Here is an 18065-nt window from a genome sequence, read left to right as displayed (position 1 = left end):
TTTCAAAACATTTTTGATTTTTTTATCCGCACAGAATCTGCAACGCTCGTGTAATGTGAGATGTCTAATGACACATTTTGAGAACGGCGATCAGCAATAGCCAATGAGAGCTCGTCAAAGAAGCCAGTGAGATGAAGTTGTTTCACGTCCCCCAGAATGTGTCGACTCCAGCAGGATGGATGACTACTATTAGTATGCATTTGTACTTACCTTTAACCAAAGCCAAATTGTCAAGTCGTTACAGCTCTGTAGTTCACAAGCAATGTTATTCAATATGTTGGCTAGATATTTTATCTCTGTGTGGGAAGTGGGAATGTCTGACGGAAGACGTTTACGAGGCTGCTTTAGGCCAGCTCCCTTGTATAGCGACGTTAAATCTAATCACATTATTGTTTTCGTTAGACACCGTTGTGTCGAGAGAATCCTCAAAACCAAGTGATTAATCGTGTAATGTGTGACCCCTGTCTGTGCCACATCGTTTAAGCCGGGGGGACATCGCGACTCTCAAAATCCTAACATCACTGAGCCTTCACATTAAACGATCATGTTTCCTGTAGATTATAGTGTGTCTCCAACGTAGCGGTGCGCACACCAAACGATGTGGCACAGATGGTGGTCACAACCCGTACGAAAAAAGATTGCAGTTTAAAGTGCAGTATATCTGCAGTATGATGTAAACACTGCGTTCAAAATAACTTTTTGTTTTACTGAAGTAATTCTGCAGTGGTTCTGCAGATACAGTGCAGTATAACAGCAGTTGAAGTGCACTACACTGCCGCTATTCTGCCATTCTGCGTCCAAAATAACACAGTCGACGGCAGTTACTGCACTTTTACTGCAGTTTCAAAACATTAGTCTTTTTTTTTGTAAGGGACACAAGATTCTTCAATGTGATTTTTATTTAAGCGAGCTGTGGCTCAACGCAGACTCATAAACGCTCAGTCAGACATTCACGCTTGCCATAGAGAGTTGAAGTGTCTAGCCAACATTTTGGAATGGAAAAACATTGCTTGTGAACTTCAGAGCTGTAACCTACTTGACACCTTGGCATTGGTTAAAGGTAAGAACAAACTCATACTACAGTAGTAGTAGTAGTCATCCCTCCTGCTGGAGTCTACACATTCTGGCTGATGCGAAACAACGTCATCATCTCGCTGGTTTCTTTATGTTGGTGTACCTTTTATTATTAGCAGTTAACCATATGTTTATTATAAAGAACATCTTCCTTGAATACACTATATATACAAAACTATGTGGACAGCCCTTTCAAATGAGTGTATTCAGCTATTTCAGCCACACCCGTTGCTGACAGGTGGATAAAATCGAGCACATACCCATACAATCTCCATAGACAAACATTGGCATTAGAACGGACTGAAGAGCTCAATGACTTTCAAAGTTGCACCGTCATAGGATGCCACCTTTCCAACAAGTCAGTTCGTCAAATTTCTGCCCTGCTAGAGCTGCTCCCGGTCAACTGTAAGTGCTGTTATTGTGAAGTGGAAATGTCTAGGAGCAACAACGGCTCAGCCCCGAAGTGGTAGGCCACAAGCTCACAGAACGGGACTGTAGAGTGCTAAAGCGCGTAGAGCGTAAAAATCATCTGTCCTCAGTTGCAACACTCACTACCGAGTTCCAAACTTCCATTTACATTACATTTAAGTCATTTAGCAGATGCTCTTATCCAGAGCGACTGACAAATTGGTGCATTCACCTTATGACATCCAGTGGAACAGCCACTTTACAATAGTGCATCTAAATCTTTTAAGGGGGGGGGGGGGGGGGGGGTCAGAAGGATTACTTTATCCACACATTTCCTCTGGAAGCAACGTCAGCGCAATAACTGTTCGTTGGGAACTTTGTGAAATAGGTTTCCATGGCCGAGTAGCCGCACACAAGCCTAAGATCACTATGTGCAATGCCAAGCGTCGGTTGGAGTGGTGTAAAGCTCGCCGCCATTGGACTCTGGAGCAGTGGAAATATGTTCTCTGGAGCGATGAATCACGCTTCACCATCTTGCAGTCTGATGGACAAATCTGTGTTTGGAGGATGCCAGGAGAACGCTACCTGCCCCAATGCATAGTGCCAACTGTAAAGTCTGGTGGAGAAGGAATAATGGTCTGGGGCTGTTTTTAATGATTTGGGCCCCTTAGGTCCAGTGAAGGGAAATCTTAACACTACAGCATACAATGACATTCTAGACGATCCTGTGCTTCCAACTTTGTGGCAACAGTTTGGGGAAAGCCCTTTCCTGTTTCAGCATGACAATTCCCCCGTGCACAAACCGAGGTCCATACAGAAATGGTTTGTCAAGATCGGTGTGGAAGAACTTGACTGGCCTGCACAGAGCCCTGATCTCAACCCCAACAGAGACTAAATAAATACTTAGGCTAATCCCCACAGTATGTTTCAGTAAAGACAGACCCAGTATAGTCAGAGGATAAAAGTAGGCTGCTACAGATGGAAACTTGCTATGATCCAACCAACATCATGAAGGGATGTCCATTGCGAACTGATTGACTGGTGCACTACCACTTTGATTTGTATGCTAACCCCAGAGTGTGGACGGGACAAGCCTTTGGTCTCTGTTGTAGCATCCAGGGCTTATTCAACTCTTGGTTCAAACCAAATCAAATTTGATTTGTTCTACTCTTGTTTGTGTGTGTCCTAAATGGCACCCTATTCCCCAAATAGCCCATATGGGCCATGGTTAAAAGTAGTGGACTTTAAAGGGAATAAGATGCCATTTTGGATGCATGAAAGACTGTTAGTATGAACGGTAATCTGGCCAGCGCACGCTATATTTAGAGTTCTGGGTTTGGAGATGAATTCATCTCAAAACATAGCTAAGTCTTCCGAGTCTACCCTCTGGCAGGACAATATGTGGACCGAGTGCTAACTAATCTAGTGGCGCTGATGTATGCTTAGTATCCTCAGAATGTATACAAGTTATGCTACAATATGACATCCAGGGATAATGGCTTTATTCCGGTTCCCTTTATAGTGCACTACATTTGACCAATAGTTTGGGTGTAATTTGGTAGGCATAGGGCTTATACAACCCAACACCCCTCCTGAGTGGCGCAGCGGTCTAACATGCTAACGCGAGCATTGCAAAAAAATTAATTTTAACATACGTGTTTTTCAATTATTGCACCCACACTGCTTGCGTGCGCCAACGAGCGTCTGCGTTGCCAAGCGCTAAAATAGAAGTCAGTTCTATTTGTGACGCTGAACGCGGTGCAAGTCCTGCCTCTCCCATTCTCTTCTCATTGGTTTATAGAAGCAGATACCCATGTGCCATCTCCTCATTGGTTATATCCACATGGGTGATTGAAAGATGAACTGAGTTCGGTCGGTCGTCGTGGTAACTATGAAAGTTAGATGCCAATCGCCATATAAAGTCCAAAGAAGAAAAGGTCTGGAAGGAGGAGAGATGACGAGAAACGATTCGGTTTACCGTTTTATGTGTGGATTAATTGTCGGATTAGAGGACCTTGTGCATTTCAGGTAAAATAACAACCCAATGTTTATGTACCAGGACAAATTAGCTAGCAACTGCAAGCTAGCTAGCTAAATTGCCATAACTGTTTAATGCTTTTCGACCTGTCCCCAAATTAATATAATTGGTTCAGAGTTTTTGATATTTTAACCTGTGTGTCGTGGTCGTGTTTGGTGTGGGGGGACAAAATCAATTTGCGCATGATGGCGCACGCACGCTGCCGGTTTGGGTACGGTGTAAGGCAGGCACTGCATCTCAGTGCTAGAGGCGTCACTACAGATCCTGGTTTGATTGACAACCGGCCGTGATCGGGAGTCCCATAGGGCGGCGCACAATTGGCCCATCGTCGTCCAGCTTAGGGTTTGGCCGGGGTTCGACGTCATTGTAAATAAGAATTTGTTCTTAACTGACTTGCCTAGTTAAATAAAGGTTAAACTAACTAAAATACATTTATATTGTCGCATACCCCCTGGTAGGCTTGACAATATGTGGATTGAGCAGACCAGAGCCTCAGCCGTATTCACAAAGCATCTCGAGAGTGCTGATATCAGATACGTTTTCCCTTTTAGATAATAATGAATACGATTATATGAACAGATCTGATCCTAGATCAGCACTCCTACTCTGAGAAACGTTGTGATTACGGGTCCTGGTGTTTAAACAGTGGATATGGGAGGAATGTGGTCAGACTCGTATGAAAATAAATCTGTGTGTTATGAATTCATGTGAGAGGCTGTGAGCCAGAGCTCCTGACTGTGGTCAAACTGTGCCACATGTAATGGTGTTAAAATCTTGAGTAAGAAGATTAATTTACAGGGTTACAGGTGTTAAAGTCTTGAGTAAGACGATTAATTTACAGGGTTACAGGTGTTCAAGTCTTGAGTAAGACGATTAATTTACAGGGTTACAGGTGTTAAAGTCTTGTGTAAGAAGATGAATTTACAGGGTTAAAATAGCGAAGAAGATTATGTAAACACTAAACATAGATTATGTAAACACTAAACATAGATTATGTAAACACGGAACATAGATCAATCTAAAAAGTATTTACCAAAAATATGCTTTTCTTTTGAATGAGTGGGAAGCAGTATTTGGGGAAAATAAGTAGCTTTATTATGGTTTTCTAAAACCAAACAAACACATTTCAAATAGAAGAGTGATTGATTTACCCCAAGTCTCAACCGGCGTCTCTCTCAATACCAAATGGCTGCACGCTGGACAGTTATGGAAGTTGGGAGCGTAGTTATAGGCCTGAGAGTGTGTCATCAAGGCTCTCATCAAGGCAAAGGGTGGCTACTTTGAAGAATCTCAAATCTATTTTGATTTGTTTAACACTTTTTTGGTTACTACATGATTCCATATGTGTTATTTCATAGTTTTGATGTTTTCACTATTATTCTACAATGTAGAAAATAGAAAAAATAAAGAAATACCCTTAAATGAGTAGATGTGTCCAAACGTTTGACTGGCTGTGCCTGCCTCGTGTGTGCGTGTGTCCATTTGTGCGTGTGTGTGGGTGGAGACTGCGTGTGTGTGTGTGTGTGTGGTGGGGGCGGGGGGGGGGGGGGGGGGGGGGGGGGGGGCTGGAGATAGCACTCCTCTGCCTACTTCCTCCTCTTCAATCTACCCACTAGTACTACAACAATACACCTCCTGGGAGGATTGTGGCTGAGAATGGAGTCATTACAATACATTTATTAAAGCGTTTACCTTTGATGTTATCACTTAGGTGATAGGCAGTCGTATCACTTAGGTAGCAGTCGTATCACTTAGGTAGTAGGCAGTCGTACCACTTTGGTAATAGGCAGTCGTATCACTTAGGTAATAGGCAGTCGTATCACTTAGGTAATATGCAGTCGTACCACTTAGGTGATAGGCAGTCGTATCACTTAGGTAGTAGGCAGTCGTATCACTTTGGTAATAGGCAGTCGTATCACTTAGGTAATAGGCAGTCGTATCACTTAGGTAATAGGCAGTCGTATCACTTAGGTAATAGGCAGTCGTATCACTTAGGTAATAGGCAGTCGTATCACTTTGGTAATAGGCAGTCGTATCACTTAGGTAATAGGCAGTCGTATCACTTAGGTAATAGGCAGTCGTATCACTTAGGTAATAGGCAGTCGTATCACTTAGGTAATAGGCAGTCGTATCACTTAGGTAATAGGCAGTCGTATCACTTAGGTAGTATACAGTCATATCACTTAGGTAGTAGGCAGTCATATCACTTAGGTAATAGGCAGTCATATCACTTAGGTAGTAGTCGTACCACTTAGGTAGTAGGCAGTCGTATCACTTAGGTAGCAGTCGTACCACTTAGGTAGTAGGCAGTCGTATCACTTAGGTAGTAGGCAGTCGTATCACTTAGGTAGTAGACAGTCATATCACTTAGGTAATAGGCAGTCGTATCACTTAGGTAGTAGGCAGTCATATCGCTTAGGTAGTAGGCAGTCATATCGCTTAGGTAATAGGCAGTCATATCACTTAGGTAGTAGGCAGTCATATCACTTAGGTAGTAGGCAGTCATATCACTTAGGTAGTAGGCAGTCATGAAAGACTACCTCTTAGGAAAAACAATGTTCTACATTAGTCAAACATTCAAAGCCATTTTATTTTGTGATAGCATTTTATGGCATACTTTGTTTACGTCAAGGTCAAGCTCAGATATTCACTTAACATGCACTGTATGTTTGATATAGAAGATAAGCTATTAGCAAATAGCCATAGAACGAACTCGAATGCTTACTTACTATCTAGGCTTTTATCTCTGTTGATCTTATGACAGAAACCGTTCTGGTGCCTCGTGGATCTAAATTCAACACTAAAATCAAACAGTAACTCTATAGATAACGTTGTTTAATCTGGAACAGTAAGTTACGTCTCTACTTCTGCCATTAACCGGCAGTACTGAGTCACGCTGCAGCGCTGTGCTCACAGTGTTTGACTATCAGTCAGATCAAATCAAATTTTATTTGTCACGTGCCGAATACAACCTTTACAACCGTAAAATGCTTACTTACAAGCCCACGCTCTCCGCAGCCGTCATGGCTCACTTCAACACCATTTTCCCAGAAACCCTAGACCAACTCCAATTTGCATACCGCCCCAACAGATCCACAGATGATGCAATCTCTATTGCACTCCACGCTGCCCTTTCACACCTGGACAAAAGGAACACCTATGTGAGAATGCTATTCATTGACTACATCTCAGCGTTCAACACCATAGTGCCCTCAAAGCTCAACACTAAGCTAAGGACCCTGGGACTGAACACCTCCCTCTGCAACTGGATCCTGGACTTCCTGACGGGCCGCCCCCAGGTGGTAAGGGTAGGTAACAACACAGCCGCCATGCTCATCCTCAACACCGGGGCCGCTCAGGGGTACGTGCTCAGTCCCCTCCTGTACTCCCTATTCACTCATGACTGCACGGCCAGGCACAACTCCAACACCATCATTAAGTTTGCCGATGACACAACAGTGGTAGACCTGATCATCGACAACGATGAGACAGCCTATAGGGAGGAGGTCAGAGACCTGACCGTGTGGTGCAAGGACAACAACCTCTACCTCAATGTGATCAAGACAAATGAGATGATTGTGGACTACAGGAAAAGGAGGACCGAGCACGCCCCCATTGTCGTCGACAGGGCTGTAGTGGAGCAGGTTGAGAGCTTCAAGTTCCTTGGCGTCCACATCACCAACAAACAAACATGGTCCAAGCACACCAAGACAGTTGTGAAGATGGCACGACAAAACCTATTCCCCCTCAGGAAACTGAAAAGATTTGGCATTGGTCCTCAGATCCTTAAAAGGTTTTACATCTGCACCATTGAGAGAATCCTGACTGGTTGCATCACTGCCTGGTATGGCAACTACTCGGCCTACGACCACAAGGCACTACAGAGGGTAGTGCGTACGTCCCAGTACATCACCGGGGCCAAGCTTCCTGCCATCCAGGACCTCTATACCAGGCGGTGTGACTATGACTAGGATGGCTGGAGTCTTTGATCATTTTTAGGGCCTTCCTCTGACACCGCCTGGTATAGAGGTCCTGGATGGCAGGAAGCTTGGCCCCGGTGATGTACTGAGCCGTACGCACTCCTCAATTTCACTGTAAGGTCTACACTTGTTGTATTTGGCGCATGTGACAAATACAAATTGATTTGATTTTAACCAACAATGCAGTTTAAAGAAAATAGAGTTAAAAATATATTTACGAAATAAACTAAAGTAATTTTTTTTATAAAAAAAAAAAAAAGTAACACAATAAAATAACAATAACAAAACTATATACAGGGGGTACTAGTACCGAGTCAATGTGCGGAGCTACAGGTTAGTCGAGGTAATTTGTACATGTACAGTGCCTTCGGAAAGTATTCAGACTCCTTTTCTTTTTCCACATTTTGTTACCTTACAGCCTTATTCTAAAATGGATTAAATATGTTTTTTCTCTTCGTCAATCTACACACCCTTAATGACAAAGCAAAAACAGGTTTTTAGACATCTTTGCAAATTTATTTTAAAAAACCCCTGAAATATCACATTTACATAAGTATTCAGACCCTTTACTCAGTGTTTTGTTGAAGCACCTTTGGCAGTGATTACAGCCTCAAGTCTTCTTGGGTATGACACTACAATACACCTGTATTTGGGGAGTTTCTCCCATTCTTATCAGCAAATTCTCTCAAGCTCTGTCAGGTTGGATGGGGAGCTTTGCTGCACAGCTCTTTTCAGGTCTCTCCAGAGATGTTAGATTGGGTTCTAGTCCGGGAACTGGCTGAGCCACTCAAGGACATTCAGAGACTTGTCCCGAAGCCAGTCCTACATTGTCTTGGCTGTGTGCTGAGGGCCGTTGTCCTGTTGGAAGGTGAACCTCCGTCCCAGACTGAGGTCCTGAGCACTCTGGAGCAGGTTTTCATCAAGGATCTGTCTGTACTTTGCTGAGTTCATCTTTGCCTCGATCCCAACTTGTCTTCCAGTCCCTGCCGCTGAAAAACATCCCCACATTATGATGCTGCCACCACCTGACCCCCGATCTATGCCTCGACCAAATCCTGTCTCGGAGCACTACGGACAATTCCTTCGACCTCATGGCTTGGTTTTTGCTCTGACATGTACTATCAACTGTGTAACTTTATATAGACTGGTGTGTGCCTTTACAAATAATGTCCAATCAATTGAATTGAAAACAGGTGGACTCCGATGAAGTTGTAGAAACATCTCAAGGATGATCAATGGAAACAGGATGCACCTGAGCAAAATGTTGAGTGTCATAGCAAAGAGCCCGAATACTTATGTTAATGAGGTATTTCGTTTTTTTTATTTGTAAGAAATTAGAAAAAAATTCAAAAACCCTGTTTCTGCTTTGTCATTATAGGGTATTACTTGTAAATTGATGAGGATTTTTATTAATTTAATCCATTTTAGAATAAGGCTGTAACCTAACAAAATGTGGAAAAAGTCAATGGGTCTGAATACTTTCCGAAGGCATTGTAGGTAGGCGTAAAGTGACTATGCAAAGATAATAAACAGCCAGTAGCAGCAGTGTAAAAACAAAGGGGGGGAGGGGGGGGGTAAAAGTAAATAATCCAGGTGTCCATTTGATGAATTGTTCATCAGTCTTATAGGTTGGGGGTAGAAGCTGTTAAGGAGCCTTTTGGAATTGGCGCTCCTAGACTTGGCGCTCCGGTACCACTTGCCGTGCAGGAGCAGGGAACAGTCTATTACTTGGGTGACTGAAATCTTAGTATTTCAATCTTAGTATTTCTGGGGGGCCTTCCTCTGACAGTACATACAGTACCAGTCAAAAGTTTGGACACAGCTACTCATTCAAGTTTTATTTTAATTTTTTACTTTTTTCTACTATTTTCTACGAAACTATGAAATAACGCATGGAATCATGCAGTAACTAAAAAAGTGTTAAACAAATCAAAATATTGTTTATTGAAAATATAGATTTTTCAAAGTAGCCACCCTTTTCCTTGATACAGCTTTGCACATTCTCTCAACCAGCTTCACCTGGAATGCTTTTCCAACCGTCTTGAAGGAGTTCCCACATATGGTGAGCACTTGTTGGCTTGCCTTTCCTTTACTCTGCGGTCCAACTCATCCCAAACAATCTCAATTGGGTTGAGGTTTAGCGATTGTGGATGTCATGTCATCTGATGCAGCACTCCCTCACTCTCCTTCTTGGTCAAATGGCCCTTACACAGCCTGGAGGTGTGTTGGGTCATTGTCCAGTTGAAAAACAAATGATAGTCCCACAAAGCGCAAACCAGATGGGATGGTGTATTGCTTCAGAATGCTGTGGTAGCCATGCTGGTTAAGTGTTCCTTGAATTCTAAATAAATTACAGACCGTGTCACCAGCAAAACACCCCCACCATCAAACCTCCTACTAAATGCTTCATGATGGGAACCACACATGCAGAGATCATCCGTTCACCTACTCTGCGTCTCACAAAGACACAGCGGTTGGAACCAAAACTCTCAAATTTGGACTCATCAGACCAAAGGACAGATTTCCACCGGTCTAATGTCCATTGCTTATGTTTCTTGGCCCAAACAAGTCTCTTCTTCTTATTTGTATCCTTTAGTTGTGGTTTCTTTGCAGAAATTTGACCACGAAGGCCTGATTCACACAGTCTCCTCTGAACAGTTGATGTTGATATGTGTCTGTTACTTGAACTCCGTGAAGCATTTATTTGGGCTGCAATTTCTGAGGCTGGTAACTCTAATGAACTTATCCTCTGCAGCAGAGGGACCTCTGGGTCTTCCTTTCCTGTGGCGGTCCTCATGAGAGCCAGTTTCATCATGATGGTTTTTGTGATTGCAGTTGAAGAAACTTTAACAGTTCTTGAAATGTTCCACATTGACTGACCTTCATGTCTTAAAGTATCGATGGACTGTCATTTCTCTTTGCTTATTTGAGCTGTTCTTGCCATAATATGGACTTGGTATTTTACCAAATAGGGCTATCTTCTGTATACCACGCCTACCTTGTCACAACACAACTGATTGGCTCAAACACATTAAGAAGGAAAGAAATTCCACAAATTAACTTTTAACAAAGCACACCTGTTAATTGAAATGCATTCCAGGTAACTACCTCATGAAGCTGGTTGAGAGAATGCCAAGAGTGTGCAAAGCTGTCATCAAGGCAAAGGGTGGCTGCTTTGAAGAATCCAAAATATATTTGGATTCGTTTAACACTTTTTTTGGTTACCACATGATTCCATATGTGTTATTTCATAGTTTTGATGTATTCACTATTATTCTAAAATGTAGAAAATAGTCCAAATAAAGAAAAACTATGGAATGAGTAGGTGTGTCCAAACCTTTGACTGGTACTGTAGGTCCTGGATGGCAGGAAGCTTGGCCCCAGTGATATACTGGGCCTTACGCACTACCCTCTGTATCTTCTTACGGTCGGATGCAGAGCAGTGGTCAAAAAGGTGTTTGATAAAGAAAGTATGCTTATTTTAGTTGTTTTTCCCCGCCTTCTCACTATTAAATCGAGTTAAGGAGGAAATTGATGCCTTTGCAGCCTGAATGGAGAATGTTCGCATCGGTTGTGAGGTGGGGGCTTGTTACTATGCCGATAAATTACAATATCCTTCCGGACCTTTGCCATCTAGGAAATACACTGCATTCGGGAAGTATTCAGACCCATTGACCTTTTCCACATTTTGTTACGTTACAGCCTCATTCTTCAATGGATTAAATTAAGTGTTTTCCTCATCAATCTACACACGATACCCCATAATGACAAAGCGAAAACAGGTTTTTAGAAACAGAAATACCTGATTTACATAAGTATTCAGACCCTTTGCTATGAGACTCGAAATTGAGCTCAGGTGCATCCTGTTTCCATTGATCAACCTTGAAATGTTTCTACAGCTTGATTGGAGTCCACCTGTGGTAAATTCAATTGATTGGACATGATTTGGAAAGGCACACACCTGTCTATATTAGGTTCCACACTTGACAGTTCATGTCAGAGCAAAAACCAAGCCATGAGGTCGAAGGAATTAGAGCTCTGAGACAGGATTGTGTCGAAGCACAGATCTACGGAAGGGGACCAAACATTTCTGCAGCATTGAAGGTCCCCATGAACAGTGGCCTACATCATTCTTAAATGCAAGAAGTTTGGAACTACCAAGATCCTTCCTAGAGCTGGCCGTCCGGCCAAACTGAGCAAGGTGACCAAGAACCTGATGGTCACTCTGACAGAGCTCCTCTTTGGAGATGGGAGAACCTTCCAGAAGGACAACCATCTCTTCAGCACTCCACCATTCAGGCCTTTATGGTAGAGTGGCCGGATGGAAGCCACTCCTCAATAAAAGGCACATGACATCCCCCTTGGAGTTTGCCAAAAGGCACCTAAAGAACTCTCAGACCATGAGAAATAAGATTCTCTGGCCTGATTAAACCAATATTGAACTCTTTGGCCTGAATGCCAAGCGTCACGTCTGGAGTAAACCAGGCACCGCTCATCACCTGGCCAATACCGTCCCTACGGTGAAGCATGGTGGTGGCACATCCTGCTGTGAAGATGTTTTTCAGCTGCAAGGACTGCGAGACTAGTCAGGTTGGAGGGAAAGATGAAGGGTACAGAGAGATCCCTGATGAAAACCTGCTCCAGAGCGCTCAGGACCTCAGACTGGGGCGAAGGTTCACCTTTCAACATGGCAACGACCCTAAGCACACAGCCAAGACAAGGCAAGAGTGGCTTCGGGACAATCTCTGAATGTCCTTGAGTGGCCCAACCAGATCCCAGACTTGAACCCGATCTAACAGCTCTGGAGAGAACTGAAAATAGCTGTGCAGCGACGCTCTCCATCCAACCTGACAGACCTTGAGAGGATCTGCAGAGAAGAATGGGAGAAACACCCCAAATACAGGTATGTAGCGTCATACCCACTCTTGCGTTGTGTTATTGACTTTACGTTTGTTTATGTGTAACTCTGTGTTGTTGTTTTTGTCGCACTGCTTTGCTTTATCTTGGCCAGGTTGCAGTTGTAAATGAGAACTCGTTATCAACTGGTCTACCTGGTTAAATAAAGGTGATTTATTTTTATTTTTTATAATAAATAAATACCAAAGAAGACTCAACGCTTTGATCGCTGTCAAAGGTGCTTCAACAAAGTACTAAGTAAAGGGTCTGAATACTTATGTAAATGTTATATCTCTCTTTTTTTTTATTTTCAATAAATTTGCGAAAAATGTCTATAAACCAGTTTTTGCTTTGTTTTAATGGGGGTATTGTGTGTAGATTGATGAGAGAGAAAAAAACAATGTAATCCATTTTAGAATAAATCTGTAACGTAACAAAATGTGGAAAATGTCAAGGGGTCTGAATACTTTCCGAATTCACTGTATGTGTGACCGGACATTTTCAAATCGTAGTTGACTACCCCTGGTCTATGGATTACACCTCCTGTCCTGTCCTGTCCTGTCAGATGGTGTGGTGGTATTAGTGGTGCCACTCTAAGTGGTTTTAATGTTCCTCTATACTTAGCCTGTTCTCTGCTCCTACACCTCCTATTGACAATCACTAGGGGATCACAGAGGCCAGGGGAGCCAAAAGACCTACTCAGCCATCTAAGAGACAGAAGGAGTATTTTTAGGATGACTAGATGGGAATGCACTGCAGGCTTGTAGCCAGCACAAACGGATCTGGAACCAGGCTAGGAGGCTCATGGAAACTAAGGTTTAATTCCACCTCAATCCCCTTTTTATTAGCTAGGAGTCCTGTCTGACTGGGAACACAGAGTAGGAAAGGAAGAGCTGTTGGCATTGGCCTCAGGTAGATGACGTAAGGCAGGACTGAGAGTTTTGTGTATGTGTGTGGTGTCTTGTGTGTAGGTGTGTTAAACATATGGTCTGCGGCTCTAGCTAGCATGTAGTTGCCAAGGACAAGCCCGAGACAGACAGACAGAGGGGGAGAGGAGGGATTGTTCAGGTTGGATAGTTTAGACACCCCCACTTTCTACATAATGTCCATTAGACATGATGGTGATGTCCAATGGCTGAATCCTCCCCCTGTCTGTCTGGTCTTGGGGTGTGTATGTTCAGTAATAATAACCCAGTAGCAACGTAACGCCAGGGACACACAGGACCATCACTCGGACAGCGACACACAGGACCATCACTCGGACAGCGACGCACAGGACCATCACTCAGACAGCGACGCACGCGCAGGACCATCACTCAGACAGCGACGCACGCGCAGGACCATCACTCAGACAGCGACACACAGGACCATCACTCAGACAGCGACACACAGGACCATCACTCGGACAGCGACACACAGGACCATCACTCAGACAGCGACACACAGGACCATCACTCAGACAGCGACGCACAGGACCATCACTCGGACAGCGACGCACAGGACCATCACTCAGACAGCAACACGCAGGACCATCACTCAGACAGCGACGCACAGGACCATCACTCAGACAGCGACACACAGGACCATCACTCAGACAGCGACACACAGGACCATCACTCAGACAGCGACGCACAGGACCATCACTCAGACAGCGACGCACAGGACCATCACTCAGACAGCGACACACAGGACCATCACTCAGACAGCGACGCACAGGACCATCACTCAGACAGCGACGCACAGGACCATCACTCGGACAGCGACGCACAGGACCATCACTCAGACAGCAACACACAGGACCATCACTCAGACAGAGAAACAGAGGCTGAGGGAAAAAGGCAGAGCTAGAGACTAAGAGCTGACCATGGAGAAGGACAGACAGGGAACCATAACATATAGAAAACCACAACATGGATATGGGCATGGGATGGAGCAGGCAAATTACCTACTCTTTACGAAGTTGTTTAACGTAATTATTCTTTATGCAGACCTATAAACAGCTTTTATATAGTGTTTTAGTCCAGAATATGTCTCTGTTCTGTAATCGGATACCTACTGTATAAGACACTTAGATATTAAGATTTTACTGCGTTACAGTTCATATAAGGAAATCGGTCCATTTTAAATAAATTCATTAGGTCCTAATTGATGGATTTCACATGGCTGGGCCTGGGAGTGCATAGGCTCACCCACTTGCCAACCAGGCCCACCTACTGGGGAGTCAGGCCCAGCCAATCAGAATGACTTTTTCCCCAGGGCTTTGTGGGGCCTGCAGATGAAGAAACTGGACGATGAGTTCCTGGGTCCTTTGCATATTCAATCCTGTCTCTAATTACAACACTGCCCCTTTAAGGCTCTCCTGGAGGATGATTGGCCACTCTTGGTAGCCTGTAAAATATTGCAACTTTACAATTACAATAGTTTTTATGTCTTTATAAAATATGTCAAGGGCAGTTCAAAACAAACAGTTGTGGAACTACAGAACTCATACAATCACTGCACATATATATACAGTGGGGAGAACAAGTATTTGATACACTGACGATTTTGCAGGTTTTCCTACCTACTTACATGTAGAGGTCTGTCATTTTTTTATCATAGGTACACTTCAACTGTGAAAGACGGAATCTAAAACAAAAATTCAGAAAATCACATTGTATGATTTTGAAGTAATTCATTTGCATTTTATTGCATGACATAAGTATTTGATACATCAGAAAAGCAGAACTTAATATTTGGTACAGAAACCTTTGTTTGCAATTACAGAGATCATACGTTTCCTGTAGTTCTTGACCAGGTTTGCACACACTGCAGCAGGGATTTTGGCCCACTCCTCCTCCATACAGACCTTCTCCAGATCCTTCAGGTTTCGTGGGTGTCACTGGGCAATACGGACTTTCACTCCCTCCAAAGATTTTCTATTGGGTTCAGGTCTGGAGACTGGCTAGGCCACTCCAGGACCTTGAGATGCTTCTTACGGAGCCACTCCTTAGTTGCCCTGGCTGTGTGTTTCGGGTCGTTGTCATGCTGGAAGACCCAGCCACGACCCATCTTCAATGCTCTTACTGAGGGAAGGAGGTTGTTGGCCAAGATCTTGCGATACATGGCGCCATCCATCCTCCCCTCAATACGGTGCAGTCGTCCTGTCTCCTTTGCAGAAAAGCATCCCCAAAGAATGATGTTTCCACCTCCATGCTTCACGGTTGGGATGGTGTTCTTGGGGTTCTACTCATCCTTCTTCTTCCTCCAAACACGGCGAGTGGAGTTTAGACCAAAAAGCTATACTTTTGTCTCATCAGACCACATGACCTTCTCCCATTGCTCCTCTGGATCATCCAGATGGTCATTGGCAAACTTCAGACGGGCCTGGACATGCGCTGGCTTGAGCACGGGGACCTTGCGTGCGCTGCAGGTGTGTTACTAATGGTTTTCTTTGAGACTGTGGTCCCAGCTCTCTTCAGGTCATTGACCAGGTTCTGCCGCGTAGTTCTGGGCTGATCCCTCACCTTCCTCATGATCATTGATGCCCCACGAGGTGAGATCTTGCATGGAGCCCCAGACCGAGGGTGATTGACCATCATCTTGAACTTCTTCCATTTTCTAATAATTGCGCCAACAGTTGTTGCCTTCTCACCAAGCTGCTTGCCTATTGTCCTGTAGCCCATCCCAGCCTTGTGCAGGTCTACAATTTTATCCCTGATGTCCTTACACAGCTCTCTGGTCTTGGCCATTGTGGAGAGGTTGGAGTCTGTTTGATTTGAGTGTGTGGACAGGTGTCTTTTGTACAGGTAAAGAGTTCAAACAGGTGCAGTTAATACAGGTAATGAGTGGAGAACAGGAGGGCTTCTTAAAAACGAGCTGTTCTTGTCTATTAGTGTTCTGTATTATGTCATGTTTTGTGTTCTGTTACACCAGGAAGAGTAGCTGCTGCTTTCGCAAACAGCTAATGAGGATCCTAATAAAATTCCAAAACACAATTTCCTCATATCATTGGAGTGAAAGAAAACAGGAAATGCTCTTAAATTGATTACTTTTTGCAAATCCAATAAGTTTTCCAAGTTGATTCAAAGTCATCATATTCATTTTGGGGGTTGAAATGACGTCGAAACAACTTTGATTCAACCAGTTTTGGCCCAGTGGGTAGCTTCTACTCTTCAAACTACTAACTAGGTATATAGCTAACTAACCAACTCTACTACTGACTAGGTATATAACTAACTAGGTATATTACTAACTAACTAACCAACTCTACTACTGACTAGGTATATAACTAACTAACTAGGTATATAACTAACTAACTAGGTATATAACTAACTAACTAGGTATATAACTAACCAACTCTACCTATCAGAACATCTTTAAGACAGCTCCAGTCATGGTCGTAAGTGTAACTAACTAGGTATATAACTAACTAACTAGGTATATAACTAACTAACTAACTAACTAACTAACTAGGTATATAACTAACTAACTAGGTATATAACTAACTAACTAGGTATATAACTAACCAACTCTACCTATCAGGACATCTTTAAGACAGCTCCAGTCATGGTTGTAAGTGTAACTAACTAGGTATATAACTAACTAACTAGGTATATAACTAACCAACTCTACCTATCAGAACATCTTTAAGACAGCTCCAGTCATGGTCGTAAGTGTAACTAACTAGGTATATAACTAACTAACTAGGTATATAACTAACTAACTAACTAACTAACTAGGTATATAACTAACTAACTAGGTATATAACTAACTAACTAGGTATATAACTAACCAACTCTACCTATCAGGACATCTTTAAGACAGCTCCAGTCATGGTCGTAAGTGTAACTAACTAGGTATATAACTAACTAACTAGGTATATAACTAACTAACTAACCAACTCTACCTATCAGGACATCTTTAAGACAGCTCCAGTCATGGTCGTAAGTGTAACTAACTAGGTATATAACTAACTAACTAGGTATATAACTAACTAACTAACCAACTCTACCTATCAGGACATCTTTAAGACAGCTCCAGTCATGGTCGTAAGTGTCAACGCATGACATTTTGTTTCTGTGTTTTGGGTTCGGCCTCACTAACAATACTGGTTTTGACTTGTCTACCTTTTTGTTATCGTCATTATAAAGTATGGATGACCATGCAATGACTACCCTACACACGCTGTGCGCATCATACGCCAATGAAACCAACAATAGCCAAGTCACTGTTGTTAGTCTGCCGCCTTGTTGTCTGTGAGCTGTCCCTTGTGTGTTGTGTCAACACGTCGGCTCCACACGTGTCGTTTTCAGTCCAAACACAACCTATGGACATCTAAAATATAGCAACAGGAACATCCAGGAAGCGGACTATGCAGGAATGGATGGCCAGGGAGGTTGTCCTTGTAATAGTATTGCTTCCGTCCCTCTCCTCGCCCCATCCCTGGGCTCGAACCAGGGATCCTCTGCACACATCAACAACTGACACCCTCGAAGCATCGTTTACCTATCGCGCCACAAAAGCCGCGGCCCTCGCAGAGCAAGGGGAAACAACTACTTCAAGGTCTCAGATTGAGTGACAGCACCGATTTGAAACGCTATTGGTGTGCACCACCGCTAACTAGCCATTTCACACCGGTTACATCCTTCCCTTCACGTTGAGTTGCATGAGTTAAAGGAAAGAAGGAA

The 18065-nt window shown here is 43.4% G+C and overlaps 1 protein-coding gene across 2 annotated transcripts in view; it reads left to right on the top strand.

Annotated features, from left to right (window-relative positions):
* The window catches only part of LOC129861315 (S-adenosylhomocysteine hydrolase-like protein 1), a 44407-nt gene that overhangs the window by 1227 nt on the left and 25115 nt on the right, over positions 1 to 18065 (top strand). The gene's annotated exons all lie outside the window — the stretch shown is intronic.

The sequence above is a fragment of the Salvelinus fontinalis genome, chromosome 8 (genome assembly GCF_029448725.1).
Source record: "Salvelinus fontinalis isolate EN_2023a chromosome 8, ASM2944872v1, whole genome shotgun sequence".
In the NCBI taxonomy this organism is placed as follows: Eukaryota; Metazoa; Chordata; class Actinopteri; order Salmoniformes; family Salmonidae; genus Salvelinus; species Salvelinus fontinalis.
The sequence above is the reverse complement of the archived record's forward strand: the minus strand, read 5'-3'. Positions and strand labels throughout refer to the sequence as shown.